This window comes from Salvia miltiorrhiza, chromosome 3, assembly GCF_028751815.1.
Source record: "Salvia miltiorrhiza cultivar Shanhuang (shh) chromosome 3, IMPLAD_Smil_shh, whole genome shotgun sequence".
NCBI lineage: Eukaryota > Viridiplantae > Streptophyta > Magnoliopsida > Lamiales > Lamiaceae > Salvia > Salvia miltiorrhiza.
Genome location: NC_080389.1, coordinates 53,660,384 through 53,674,108, shown reverse-complemented (window position 1 = coordinate 53,674,108; position 13,725 = coordinate 53,660,384). Strand labels below are relative to the sequence as shown.

Here is a 13,725-nt window from a genome sequence, read left to right as displayed (position 1 = left end):
ACATTAACATCTTTAAAACGTTGAAACTGCAGTTACCTTCTTTCCTTGATTGAGCACGATGCAATGGAATGTTGAGCGGTGCCATATGAACCCGTGTAAGTCTAAAGAATCAAACTAGACTCGACTCTTTAGAATAAGGTTTCTAGGGTCAGAGCGAACGAACCGCTCTGATACCACTCTGTCACGGCCCACTATCCCAATGACGGGTTAACAGGGGTTATGACTTGGGGTGAACAATAAGAAATGGAAATGGACAATTACTTAACATTAAAGTATATGAAAATGTCACTTATAGATAAAAAGCTAGGATCATATATGATCATTTGGATACTTATAAAACATACACATAAAAGAGAACTGATTAAGGTGGTTTACCCAATAACACGTGTCACAATTTCATAACATAAAGTTATCCTAATCAAAGTGTTTTGCAGCGGAAAACGTGTGAGATATACATATGAAGATGTATACTCAAGGTTACATCTCTTGAAATGTCAAAGGAACACCCGCTCAACATCATTCCATTCCATCAACTGCTCAACCTGCACATTTAGAAATACATGCAGGGCTGAGTATAAAAATACTCAGTGGGCATAGCCGAAAATACAACATGCATACATATATAAATTGAACTGCCATAACAGTAACACACAGGTGTTTTCTTAAATGACCTGCGCTTACTAAAATATTTCTTTCATTTTCATAAAGTCGATCGGCCGATCATTTTCCTTCATATGATCCGTATCTGTTCCTTTCTGTCACGCGCCGGGAAGGAGGCCTCCTTACCACGGACGCCAAGACCGGTCGCAAGCGACTCGCGGTCTCCATAAGTGTACACGTTAACCCTAGCTAGCGACCTTTGTCTAGCATAGGATCCCAATTGGATTTCCTTTAAAGTTGGCGAACCAACACAGATAGGATACATACGTAAAACATAAACATTTTTGGCAGTCAATCATTTCATAAACATTTCATTTCATTTCATAAACATGTCATTTTCATTTCATAAGAGTCATTTATCATTTGGGCATAATAATAAACTGAAATTAACAGTTAAAATCATCTCATGCATATATTCGTATAAGAGGCCTACGACACGCAGGGGATCTCTATATACGTATAGTAAAAGTAATGCCCACCTGTATAGGCAATGCCTGTCGTTTAACGTTATCTCTGAATCGGAATAGCAGTGCTAATCCTCATGATGCTCAAAGCCTACAAGAAATCTATTCTCAATAGGTCTCCTTAAATTCTAATCTTAAGTCATGGTGTAGTGCTTAATATTCTATGATTCACTTAGCCGGGTTTTCAAAATTTAATAAATAAATACTTGAAAATATTTCTCTTGAGTTAAGAACACCAACAATATTCTTACTCCTCTTTCTTTAATAATTGGAATTATAATTAAAACCAATTAAATACTTTTTATTCTTATTGCAAAATATAATGCAAATCATGTCATGTTTAGCATATAATAAGTAATTTACTTAAAATATGCACATAATAATAATATAATATTATTATGCAAATTAAAAATAATTAATCAAACTTAATAAGTCTAATTAATTAAAATAGTGCAGTTCATTTAAATAAAATCTGCATAGCTCATTTAAATAATAAAAAAAAAATACAAGGGCCAACCATTTTTTTTTTAAAATGCAGCCCAACAAAAGAAATAAATAACCCCAACCCAATAACTAAATAAAAATCGGCCCAGTTGATTAAATGAAAATGGCCCAATCAGAATAAATAAAAAAAATCTCGGCCCAAAACTAATTAAAAATCGCAGCCCAAATCTATTTAAAAATCGAAGCCCATCACTCATAAAAATCGGCCCAAATACTCGGCCCAAATCCCTCAAAACCCAACCCTAAAGCCCAACATTCCCAAGCCCAAACCTAGCCTAGCCCAAAACTCCCTCCCTTCTTCTCCACCTAACACACGCACGCACACACTCACACATCTCTCAATCGGCGCCCCCATCCCATCTCACTCTCTCTCGCCAAACTCAACTGCAGCAGCAGCGCACGCAGCCTTCCTCCGGCGAAGAGCCGGCGACTGGACCTCTCCCTCTACCTACACAAACACACGCACCCAGCGGCTGCGCCGCCCAGCCCTCTCTCCTTCACGCAGCAGGCGCAACCGCCGCGGAGCGCTGCTGTCTCCGGCGTCCTCGCAGCAGATCCGCCGTCGTCTCCCTCGGTTTCTCTCTCGACGACAGCAACCGCCGTCACGGTCACCGCCCGACATCAGCGGGCAGAGCCGCCGTGCAGCGGCCTCCTCTCTCGACTGCTCTCACGGCCGCTGGAGCTCGCCGGAGCAACGGCGACAACCACTACCCCTCGGTTCTCTCTTCTCTCGGCTGAAACAGGCCTGACATCCCACCGCGAAGAGCGGCGCCCGAGCCCTAGCTCCCTCTCTCTCACCGTGGCCGGGCGACAGCAGCGCCGCTGCCGTGCCGTGCCTCCGTCCACCTCCCGACTCGATTCAACCGTCAACGACAGCGGCAACAGAAAAACCATCCACCGCCTCCTCATCCCTCTCTCTCTCTTTATCAGAACATCACCCTCGACTCTCCCTCGTCCCTGCCCTTGGCCGGACAGCAACGGCGGAGCCGTCGTGCCCTGGCCTCTCCCTCATTCTCTCGACTTTCTCAGCTAGCAACCAAGCAACCCGACTCGACACAGCAAGTATGGAAATAAGGAGATTCAAAGCTACAAACTTTTTCTCAAATTATTTTTTTTTATTACTCGAATGATGTATAAATGTATGCTTGTGTCTCTGTGCTTCAATTCGATATGCATAAAAGATATGCACTGACGATGAGATGAATGAATGTATGCTTATGCCTCCTTGCTTTTGGCTCAATTAAGAACTACAATAAAATGGAATAAGGATTTAGAAGTAAAACCTTTAGAAAGGTTTCGGCTGGGTCGGTTTGCTTGAATTTGTGTGGTAGCTGAAATTGATTCACATATGGTATATTCATTGAGGTGGAGAGTTTGTGTTGTAAGAAATAAATTATGAAATTATGATTGCAGTTCTTACCTCTGCACTTGTTCGTTGGGTTTCCTTGTGAGAGTGAAATATGGCAAATTGTGTGGGAGATTGAGTAGAAGTGGAAGGGGATGGGTGAAGTATATCAGTGGGTGTGCTGCAGTAGGCATGCTTTTTGCAGGGAGTTGGTGGTGGGAGTGGGTAGTGTCTTAGTGATGTTAACTTTGCAAAAAGGAGGGAGTAGGTGGGTAGGTGGGTGTGTGTTAGGTGAGGGAGAGAAGTAGGTGAGAATAAAATAAAATAAAATAAAAATCTTCCGGGTTGTACTATGAAAACTGTAATAATCGTTCAGTGTTCGCTTAAATAAATAGTTCGTGAAAATATTTGAAAGCTAAATTAAATAAATATGCAATGCATATAAATTCAATAACTAAATTTACAAATGTTTTTGTAAATCATATTTATTTTTGTTGGAATTAAAAATAAATTCATTTTCTTTATATCCGGCGTGAATCATCTTACTTCTAAATTTCGAAAATAAATTCTAAATTTAACTCAGGGAAACGGGGTATTACAGGTAGCCTAAGAAAACACATTTTTTAGACCTAGGTTCAAGTTTATCACCTTTTTGATGCACAAACGCAGCACAACCAAACACCTTTAAATTAGACAAATCAATAGGCTTACCAGAAAAAACAAATTCATGGCATCGACCCTGTAAAGGAACAGATGGAGACCTATTTACCAAATAAGTAGTTGTATGAACAGCTTCACCCCAAAAACTCTTTGACATACCAGAAATAGCGAGCAGACTTCTCACCTTTTCTAACAAGGTTCTATTCATTCTCTCAGCCACCCCATTTTGTTGAGGCGTATAGGGCACAGATCTATGGCGCTTAATACCAGACTCAACACACAAGTCATCAAGTAATTTGTTGCAGAATTCAAGGCCATTATCAGTTCTTAAAGCTTTTATTTTCTTTCCAATTTGATTCTCAATAAGGTTTTTCCAATTTTTGAACTTTTCAAACACATCAGATTTATTTTTCAAAAGAAAAATCCAAACCTTCCTAGAGAAATCATCAATCACAGAGAGAAAATATCTATTCCCACCATGTGTAGGAATAGAAGAAGGGCCCCACACATCCGCATGCAGGTATTCAAGCACAGTGGAGCACTTAGACAGATTAGGGTACGAAGAAGCAGGGAATTGCACTCGTGATTGCTTGCCTAGTACACATGAGTCACAAAACGGCACATTGGACAGTTTATCATTACCAAACACACCATCATTCTTGAGAATTTCAAGCCCTTTATTACTCATGTGACCTAACCTATTATGCCAAAGTAAAGTCTTATCATTTTGCACAGAATTCACACAATTCACATTATCAAAGACAGACTCAGCATGGCATATGTAAAGGTTATTTTTCTTTTCAGCTTTAAACACAACTAAAGACCCTTTCATGATCTTCATAACACCATTTCCCCATCTCCCCTCTAAACCTACATCTTCAAGTGCAGCACATGAAAGCAAGTTGTAACACAGATCAGGAACATGTCTCACATTCTTTAAAGTAAGCACATTACCAGAAGCAAAGTTTAAGCAGACATCACCGGTTCCTATCACATTACACTTCTTCTCATTAGCCATAGACACATGACCAAACTTAACCTCTTCATAATTTGAAAACAAATTTCGAAAGGGAGACATGTGAAAGGTACAACCAGAGTCAACAAGCCATTCAGATTCACATAGAGATCCGGACACAGAGTTCGCAAAATGCAAGTCACTTACATCTGTAACAACAAACACATCACCCAAAGACTCACTCGTAGAGGCCACATTCGCATGCTCATTATCATGTTTCTTCTTAGGGCATTCTTTTGCATAATGACCAGGTTCACCACAATTATAGCATTTACGACCACCTTTTGATCTACTCTTAGATTGACCTATACTATGACCTTTCTTTTTATCACAAGATTCATTTTCTTTCTTAGCATGCTTTTGGGATTTGTTTTTAGGCCTACCCCTTGTCACAGCCCACTATCCCAATGACGGGTTAACAGGAGTTATGACTTGGGTGAACAATAAGAAATGGAAATGGACAATTACTTAACATTAAAGTATATGGAAATGTCACTCATAGATAAAATGCTAGGATCATATATGATTATTTGGATACTTATAAAACATACACATAAATGAGAATTGATTAAGGTGGGTTACCCAATAACACGTGTCACAATTTCATAACATAAAGTTATCCTAATCAAAGTGTTTTGCAGCGGAAAACGTGTGAGATATACATATGAAGATGTATACTCAAGGTTACATTTCTTGAAATGTCAAAGGAACACCCGCTCAACATCATTCCATTCCATCAACTGCTCAACCTGCACATTTAGAAATACATGCAGGGCTGAGTATAAAAATACTCAGTGGGCATAGCCGAAAATACAACATGCATACATATATAAATTGAACTGCCATAACAGTAACACACAGGGGTTTTCTTAAATGACCTGTGCTTACTAAAATATTTCTTTCATTTTCATAAAGTCGATCGGCCGATCATTTTCCTTCATATGATCCATATATGTTCCTTTCTATCACGCGCCGGGAAGGAGGCCTCCTTACCACGGACGCCAAGACCGGTCGCAAGCGACTCGCGGTCTCCATAAGTGTACACGTTAACCCTAGCTAGCGACCTTTGTCTAGCATAGGATCCCAATTGGATTTCCTTTAAAGTTGGCGAACCAACACAGATAGGATACATATAAAAACATAAACATTTTTGGCAGTCAATCATTTCATAAACATTTCATTTCATTTCATGAACATTTCATTTTCATTTCATAAAAGTCATTTATCATTTGGGCATAATAATAAACTGAAATTAACAGTTAAAATCATCTCATGCATATATTCGTATAAGAGGCCTACGACACGCAGGGGATCTCTATATACGTATAGTAAAAGTAATGCCCACCTGGATAGGCAAAGCCTGAAGATCATAATCACATAACCTGTCTTGGGAAAGTAGTGCTAATCCCCTTGGTCCACAAAGCCTACAAGAAATTCTATTCTTAATAGGTCTCCTTGAATCTAATCTTAAGTCATGGTGTAGTGCTTAACATTCTATGATTCACTTAGCCGGGTTTTTAATGAGTAAATAATTTAAAACATTTCTCTTGAGTTAAGAACACCAACAATATTCTTACTCATCTTTCTTTAATAATTGGAATTATAAATAAAACCAATTAAATCATAAATACTTTTTATTTCATGATGCAAATGAAATGTCATGTCATGCTTAGCATATGATAAGTAATTACTTAAAATATGCACTTAATAATAATTTAATATTATTATAAAAATTATCCTTTAAATTAATCAAACTAATAATAGTTCAATTAATTAAAAATAAGAAAGCCCAATTTAATTAATTGAAGGCAATCCAAAGTCTTTAAAAACAATTAATCAAACTAATTAATAGTCTAATTAAATAAAATAGGGAAGCCATTTAAATAGATGAAATAGAGCTCATGCTTAAATAAATAATAGCCCATATAATTTAAAAGATGAGGCTCAATTCAATAAAATATGAATGGCCCAGACTGAATAAAATAAATCGGGCCCAGCTAAATAAAATTAAAAATCGGCCCAAAGAGATTAAAACAAAAGCCCAACTGATTCAACCCAAACCTAAGCCCAACACTCCCAAGCCCAAACCTAGGCCCAACACTCCCAAGCCCAAACCTAGCCTAGCCCAAAACTCCCTCCCTTCTTCTCCACCTAACACACGCACACACTCACTAATCTCTCTCAGCGGCGCTCACTCTCTCTCGCTCTCTGCCTCTCCCGACGCCCCTCCTCTTCTCCCTCTCTCTCGGCGGCAGCAATCGCCGTCACAGTCACCGCCCGACATCAGCGGGCAGAGCCGCCGTGCAGCGGCCTCCTCTCTCTCTAACTTCCGCCAACGAGCAGCGGAAGCCGCTCTCTTCCCCGACTCCGGCGACGCAACAACAAAAGCTGCCGCCGACCGGTGACTCCCAGGCCGCCACCGTCCTGACCTCAACAAATCCCCAGCCCAGACCAGATGCTACCCCCTTCTATTCCGGTGAGCAGCAGCGAAAACCGCCGCCATCCATCGGCGTCGCGGCCACCACGCCACCACCGACAGCAGCAGCAGATGAGGCGGGCTGCCACCGGCGCCCTCTATCTCCCTCGACTCTCTTCAAACCTCTCGCTTGGTTCAACCACCTGCACACAGCGGCAGCGCCGCTCCCTCCACAGGAAAGAGCCGCCGCCGACCTCCCTCAGCTCTCTCTCAAATCAGTCCGGCGACAGCAGCCAAGCCACCATCGCCGACACCCTCAGCTGTACCCAGCCCATCTCTTCCTCTCTGAAACTTCCGGCCGACAGCAGTAGGAGAACCACCGCCGCCGATCGCATCCCTCCTCTCGACTCATACAGCCAACAACCACATTAAGGTTCGAAATTAAAGCAAGACAAAGCTTCAAGACTCTATTTTTATTCTTCTTTTTATTCATTTTCGATTTTCATCATTGTAAAACATTTGATATGTTTGCTTAAACACATATATGAGTATGTATGGCTGTGATTTGTGTGTGAAAGTAATGGACGTGTCTCATTCAATATTGTAAAAACAAGTCATGTAGTTTAAAGAAGAAGAAGATGAAACCTTGGGGATGTTCTGTTCAAAGACATGAATTTGCTTTGATGTTGAAGCTATGAAACTGCTTGACTGTTTTAAAAAAAAAAACATGAGCTCCTCCTCGGCAGAATGAGTTGTGGGAATTATGAATGGAGAATATAAGAATTTGGCTGAAGTACCTTACGTATATTATAAGCTGCCAAATCTGAAGTTGGGTGCAAAGGAAGGTTGAGGCATGGCTGTCAAGGAGGTGGAAAGGTGGAGTATGCAACTTTTGCCGAAAGTGTTTTGATATAAAAATTAAAGAGGCATAGATTGTGAAGAGTAGTGGGTGTGGGAGTAGGTGGATGAAATAAAATAAAATAAAATAAAAAGTCTTCCGGGTTGTACTATGAAAACTGTAATAATTCTTCAAGGTTGAATTATCGGGACTGTAAAAATCTTTCAAGGTTCGGTATATAAATGGCTTATGTAAATAAAACTATATGAAATGCATATGAATTTAAATAACTCAATGAAATTAAATAACTCAAATTTTCAAAACGAAAGAAAATCATTTTTGTTGGAATTAAAATAAATCGTTTTTATTTATTCGGCGTGAATCATCTTACTTCTAAGTTCAAAATAAATTCTAAATTTAGCTCGGAAAAAGCGGGGTGTTACATCCCTCCCTCCTTATAAAAATTTCGTCCTCGAAATTGCATATCTGGTATTCTATCTTGTGATACTAGTCATTCGTTTCATTCATCTTTTTTTTTTTGTGGCCTTTTCCATCCTGTGATGGTTCCACTACATGACGAGAACAATATTATTGCCTCGTAAAACTTGAATCTTGCGATCAAGTATCTGGACTGATTTCTCATCACAACTTAGGTCCTGGCTAGGACTACTTTATCTTGCTTAATCAAATGCTTTCTTAATTGCGAGGTGCTATACGTATTGTATACATCCACAATGCTTGGTGGCAGAGCCAACTTATAGGCTACAAAGGCCTAACTTATCTAGGATCTCAAAAGGTCCTATATAACGGGGTCGTAACTTGCCCCTATTTCCCGAAACGTATAACTCCCTTTGAGGGAGAAACTTTGAGGAAAACTCGATCCCCAACATTAAATTCTAATTCCAATCGGCGTTTATCGGCGTAAGACTTTTGTCTATCTTGAGTTTCTTTGATTCTTTGCTTGATGTGGTCGACTTTCTCAATCATCTGTTGGACCAGTTCAGGACCTAACAACATTCTTTCACCCACTTCATCTTAGTAAAGTGGTGAACTACCTTAATTGTTTCCTTCGTCCTAAGTCACCTTCTCAGATTTGACTAGGGAATTCTAATATCAAACTTTTCTCATCATCTTGGTAACTTTCACTTAAAGATTAATGGCACTCCTTCTGCCATATAAACTCATTTTCTCATTTTCAAATAATTATTTAATGGGGTTTCTAAGTTTCCATTGTGGTGGCGTTCCAACTTTATTCTTGCTGTAGCTTCTGGCACTTTAGCCAAAGCATTCACTCTCTTAGCTTGAGCCTACTAGCCTTGGGGTTGGGTTATACCTTAAGTTTAGTTCTAGTGCTTTCCTTCCATTTCCTTTTTCTTTACCTCCATCTAGAGGTGGTGTATATATCTTGTTTGTGCGTGAACTTTTTCCTTCTCCAATTGTTGTAGTGACTCGGTGGTGAGAGTCTCGTTCATTGCTTGTTCCTTAATAATATCTCCTTAGTTTACTAGGGAAATTGAAAATCTCATGTCGCGATTCATTTACGAACTTCTTTACGCATTTCTCATTATTCATTTATAAATGACTTAAATAAGCATTTTAAACTCCATTAAAAAGGAATTGATTTAAAACATTTTAATCCTTTTAAAATCCATTCTCATAAAGCCTTAACTCATGCTATATCTCATATTCTATCTCTTTACTCATCTCTATATAAACTCTCCACTCATCTCAAATCCTTAAGTTCAAGGATAAGTTTCAAGAAAATCATGGTACTAAGTCTCGATTTATCTCTCATATAAGGCTCGTTCAATCTCGTTCAACACATAGACAACACAATCACATAAGGCATATAAGAAAACACAATCAAACATCATCAAAACATGCTCTGTTTTTACACTGACTCTACTTCAAAATCTAACTTGTTCTTACTCCGAAACCTCTTGGACTCGAGACTCATACCAAAAGAAAGGTCTTCGAGTCTATTTTCATATAAAAAAAAAAGTAGAGTAAAAAAAAAACTCCAAGTATTGTAGGAGACATGACTGTTTTACTACAGTCTACCATATTCGGCAGTTTTGAGCAATCGAAAACTTGGATTTTTGAAAAATAGTAAATGTTGTCAAACTGGGCTCACATTTTGTGGATATCTAGCTAACACAATAAGGTTAATACCATAAAATTTTGGAAAGCTAGATCACACAGGAAGCTACTGAAATGAATGACTCTTTCCCCTGCTCTCTGAAACTCTCGGTAGTAATGTGCAGTTTCGGTTTTGTATTTTATAAAAATAGTAAACGAAGTCCAAATGACTTGAAATTTTACCGATGTTCTCAAGACTCATGTAGAGACTTGATATTAAAATTTCAAAGCTTTTTGACATTGAAAAACCGTCGATCACAGTAGGTCAGTAGGCCTACGAAATTCACCAAAATCTCATCTCAAACTCTTAAAATACTCAACTCAACATTCCTTCAAGGAAACTCATTAAAGCTCATTTTAAACACATATAACACTCACAAACATTCAAGCACATTATAATGCTCATCATACTCAAATCTTGACTCTCTTCTTACATCATAACTTCAAATCTCTAGTAAAACGTTTCAATGAACGCATCATTAAAATTCTCTTTTCATTTTCATGCACAAAATTACTCAATTATTCAAACATGATCTCATTCATCATATAACTCATTATACACATATAGATACACATGTATGTCATCTTCTTCCTCAAACTAACACTTTTCATTTCATTCAAAATTCTCAATTTAATCATGCCATAGTCCTTTATAAAGTCCAATTAGCATATAGACATCATTAATCCAAACATTGATCTCATAATTCAAAAATACCCAAATCCTAGTAATCTAAACTCAAGCAATTTCACATATAATCAACAACTAGTATACGCCCATTCGTGCGATGCACGACCAATATCGAAATTGAAAGACATGTTATTTATATATATATATATATATATATATATATCCACGACATAATTTCAATAAACAAAACATGAATTTGAAAATATATAAATTTTTATTTTAGTATTTACAATTTTCAAAATAGCAATTAATTGATTTTCATTGATAATGTGTTTAAATATATAAATTCACTTAAATAACACATAGGCAAAAAGTCTTAATTTTTTTTATTAAACTAAACTCTTTTGAAAATATCACTAATCATGTATAACCTATTGATCAAATCATAGTTCTAACATCCTAGGTTACCAATTAGCACAAATCAACATCATAAAACAAGATCACATATAGATACATATGTATGTCATCTTCTTCCTCAAACTAACACTTTTCATTTTTCACCTCTCAACCTCAAGCTTCAATCTCATCCATCATTAATCATCTAGATCATCTCATAAACTCAAATTCATCATCAATATATCAATTGATCCATAGGATCTCAACATCCCAATTTTAGGTAAACTAACCTAATAGAAAAATCTATATCTCATGGCTAATCATCAAGATATTCATATATATTAACTCAATAATCATCAATCATCATATAACTCAAGCCAATTCAAGAAAACAAACAACAAATTTCGTAGGGTTTCAAGCCCCTAATTTTCGAAAATTTCATAGAAATAAGTTGGGTGATTTTCTTGCTCAATCATGATCATATACTCGCATATAACATCATACAATCTAGATCTATAAAATAAGAATCACTTACCCAAGTTTCTCACCAAAACTCATATTTTCTCACTCTAGCTTGGAAGCCTTTCTTCAATGATTCTCTTGAATATAAATAGCTAGGATGTGTTTATGGAAGATTTTAGAGTTTTTTTTTTTTTTTTTTTTTTTTTTTTTTTTGGAAGCTTCGAAGGTCTCTTCAGTGGAGGAAAATGGAGGAAAGTGAGAGAAAGAGGGAGAGAGGTGTTGGTCGAAAATGATGAGTGAGTAGTGAGAGAGGATTTTGCAAGATTGTAAATGATCTTGTGATCTTTAAAGAGGATTTTGTAATCTTAAGGAAATATTGGCAATTAATGCCTTGATCTCTCTCTCTCTAATCTCTACACTCTCTCAATAATCTCTACACTTGGCAAATTGTGGTATTTAGTCACATGGTAGGGAAATTAAAGTAATAGTGTGAGAAGGGTGATCAAAAATAAATCACAAAAACTATGGAAATGTACTAATTAATAAAATACCAATACATAATTATTCATGTGACCACATAAAATAATTATAGCACTAATATTAGTGCACTCACTCAATTATAATATTCCTCTCATAGGAAAAATAATTTTAAAACAAAATATATGCTTGGAAATATTTTCATTAACCGGCATTCTTTGATTTTTCGGTAAAAATAAACTGCACTTGCTTTAGAAACTTAATTAAAATTTCAAGTGCTAATATCCTCAAATAAAAATCATAATAACTTGCTCACAATGACATACGTAACAAAACTCACATAATCAATCAGTCACGTAATTTCACATAATATCACGTCAAAGCAGTCGGCAAACACAGACAAACTAGACGTCTCTCCGACCGATTTTTTTTATCAAGGTTTTTCACTCTTTCTTTCTCGACTCTATTTCCAACTCATTATTCCTATTTTCTTAATAGGACAGTCAATCTCTCTGACATCTCAGTATTCTCAATAGTGTTAAGACACTATCTCACAACATAGGGAAAAGTACGGGGTGTTACATGTACTATCAAATTTAGATAAAATTCATGACTTCATGCATAATTTAAAATTCATGTGGCTCATATAAATACACTTAACTCACCAATTAAAACTTATGCACCACATTTATAAAAATTTTCCTTTAACTAAGCACATTAAAACACATATATAATGATTAAATCACATCAGATAAATCAAACCAGTTTTTATTATAAATGGATGCCGAATCCTAATTATTAATAATTAAGCCCTTAATCAGGGATTAAAAGTCGGGGTATGACATACTATCCACTTTAAAAGAAATTTCGTCACGAAATTTGTACCACAGAAAATAATTCTGGGTACTTCTCATTCATGCTAGAATCGAGTTCCCACATCACCTTTTCTTGATCATAGTGCTTCCAAAGAACTATTACTAAGGGTATCGACTTATTCCTTAGTACTTTAACTTTCCGATCTAGAATAGATTCGGGTCTCTCCTCATATCAATTGGATTCCTAATTCCAATTTATATACACGAGATTTACTTGAGAATAAATTCCCTCGTCCTTTTGCGGCGGTTCATTTTGCTCCTACCTCATTCCTAGGGCTCATCTACGGGGTATTTTTTTTTTAAAGACTAAAATAGTCATCAACCCATTTCTTGTTACCTATCACATGAATAACACTTTCCTATGAATTTATCTTAAAACTATCATAGACCAATTAACTTAAGTCCTCGTACTCGAACACTATATTACGGTCTTAGCTTGGACTCTGAATTTCTATCATAATGAGTGGTCGATATCATTTATAGGACAAAAACTAATCTCAACCAATCACAATGAGACACAATTATATGAAGTCATAGTTTGGGTAGTATACTACATCGGTAGACTAACATTTCTTGGTCATATCAAACAAGGGGATCTATTATGACAACTCACGAGTTGCAAAGCTCAAACTCAACATAACATCAAAACAAGGTGTTGTAGAAATTGTTCAAGAGAATCAAAAGAATGACCAGAGGGTATGAAATGATTAACTACTAGGTCGAACAAAATGACCTCGAGTATGAACCCATCTGGCTTTTCAACCGAAAGTTGAAACACATGGGTTTTCAACCCAAAAGACGTCTACTGAGATTTGGATCATGTGGACTGGCCAGGTCCAACATCAT

General features: G+C 37.1%; 2 long non-coding RNA genes across 2 annotated transcripts; both read right to left on the bottom strand.

Moving 5' to 3' along the window:
- Positions 1-244: 244 nt before the first annotated feature.
- Positions 245-3,559, bottom strand: LOC131014398 (uncharacterized). Its single transcript, XR_009098194.1, has 3 exons — positions 3,049-3,559; positions 1,140-1,215; positions 245-542 (listed from the first exon to the last, which is right to left on the bottom strand). It is a non-coding gene; the product is annotated as an uncharacterized LOC131014398 (long non-coding RNA).
- A 1,587-nt stretch (positions 3,560-5,146) lies between these two features.
- Positions 5,147-7,881, bottom strand: LOC131014395 (uncharacterized). Its single transcript, XR_009098192.1, has 3 exons — positions 7,710-7,881; positions 5,994-6,072; positions 5,147-5,397 (listed from the first exon to the last, which is right to left on the bottom strand). It is a non-coding gene; the product is annotated as an uncharacterized LOC131014395 (long non-coding RNA).
- Positions 7,882-13,725: the final 5,844 nt, after the last annotated feature.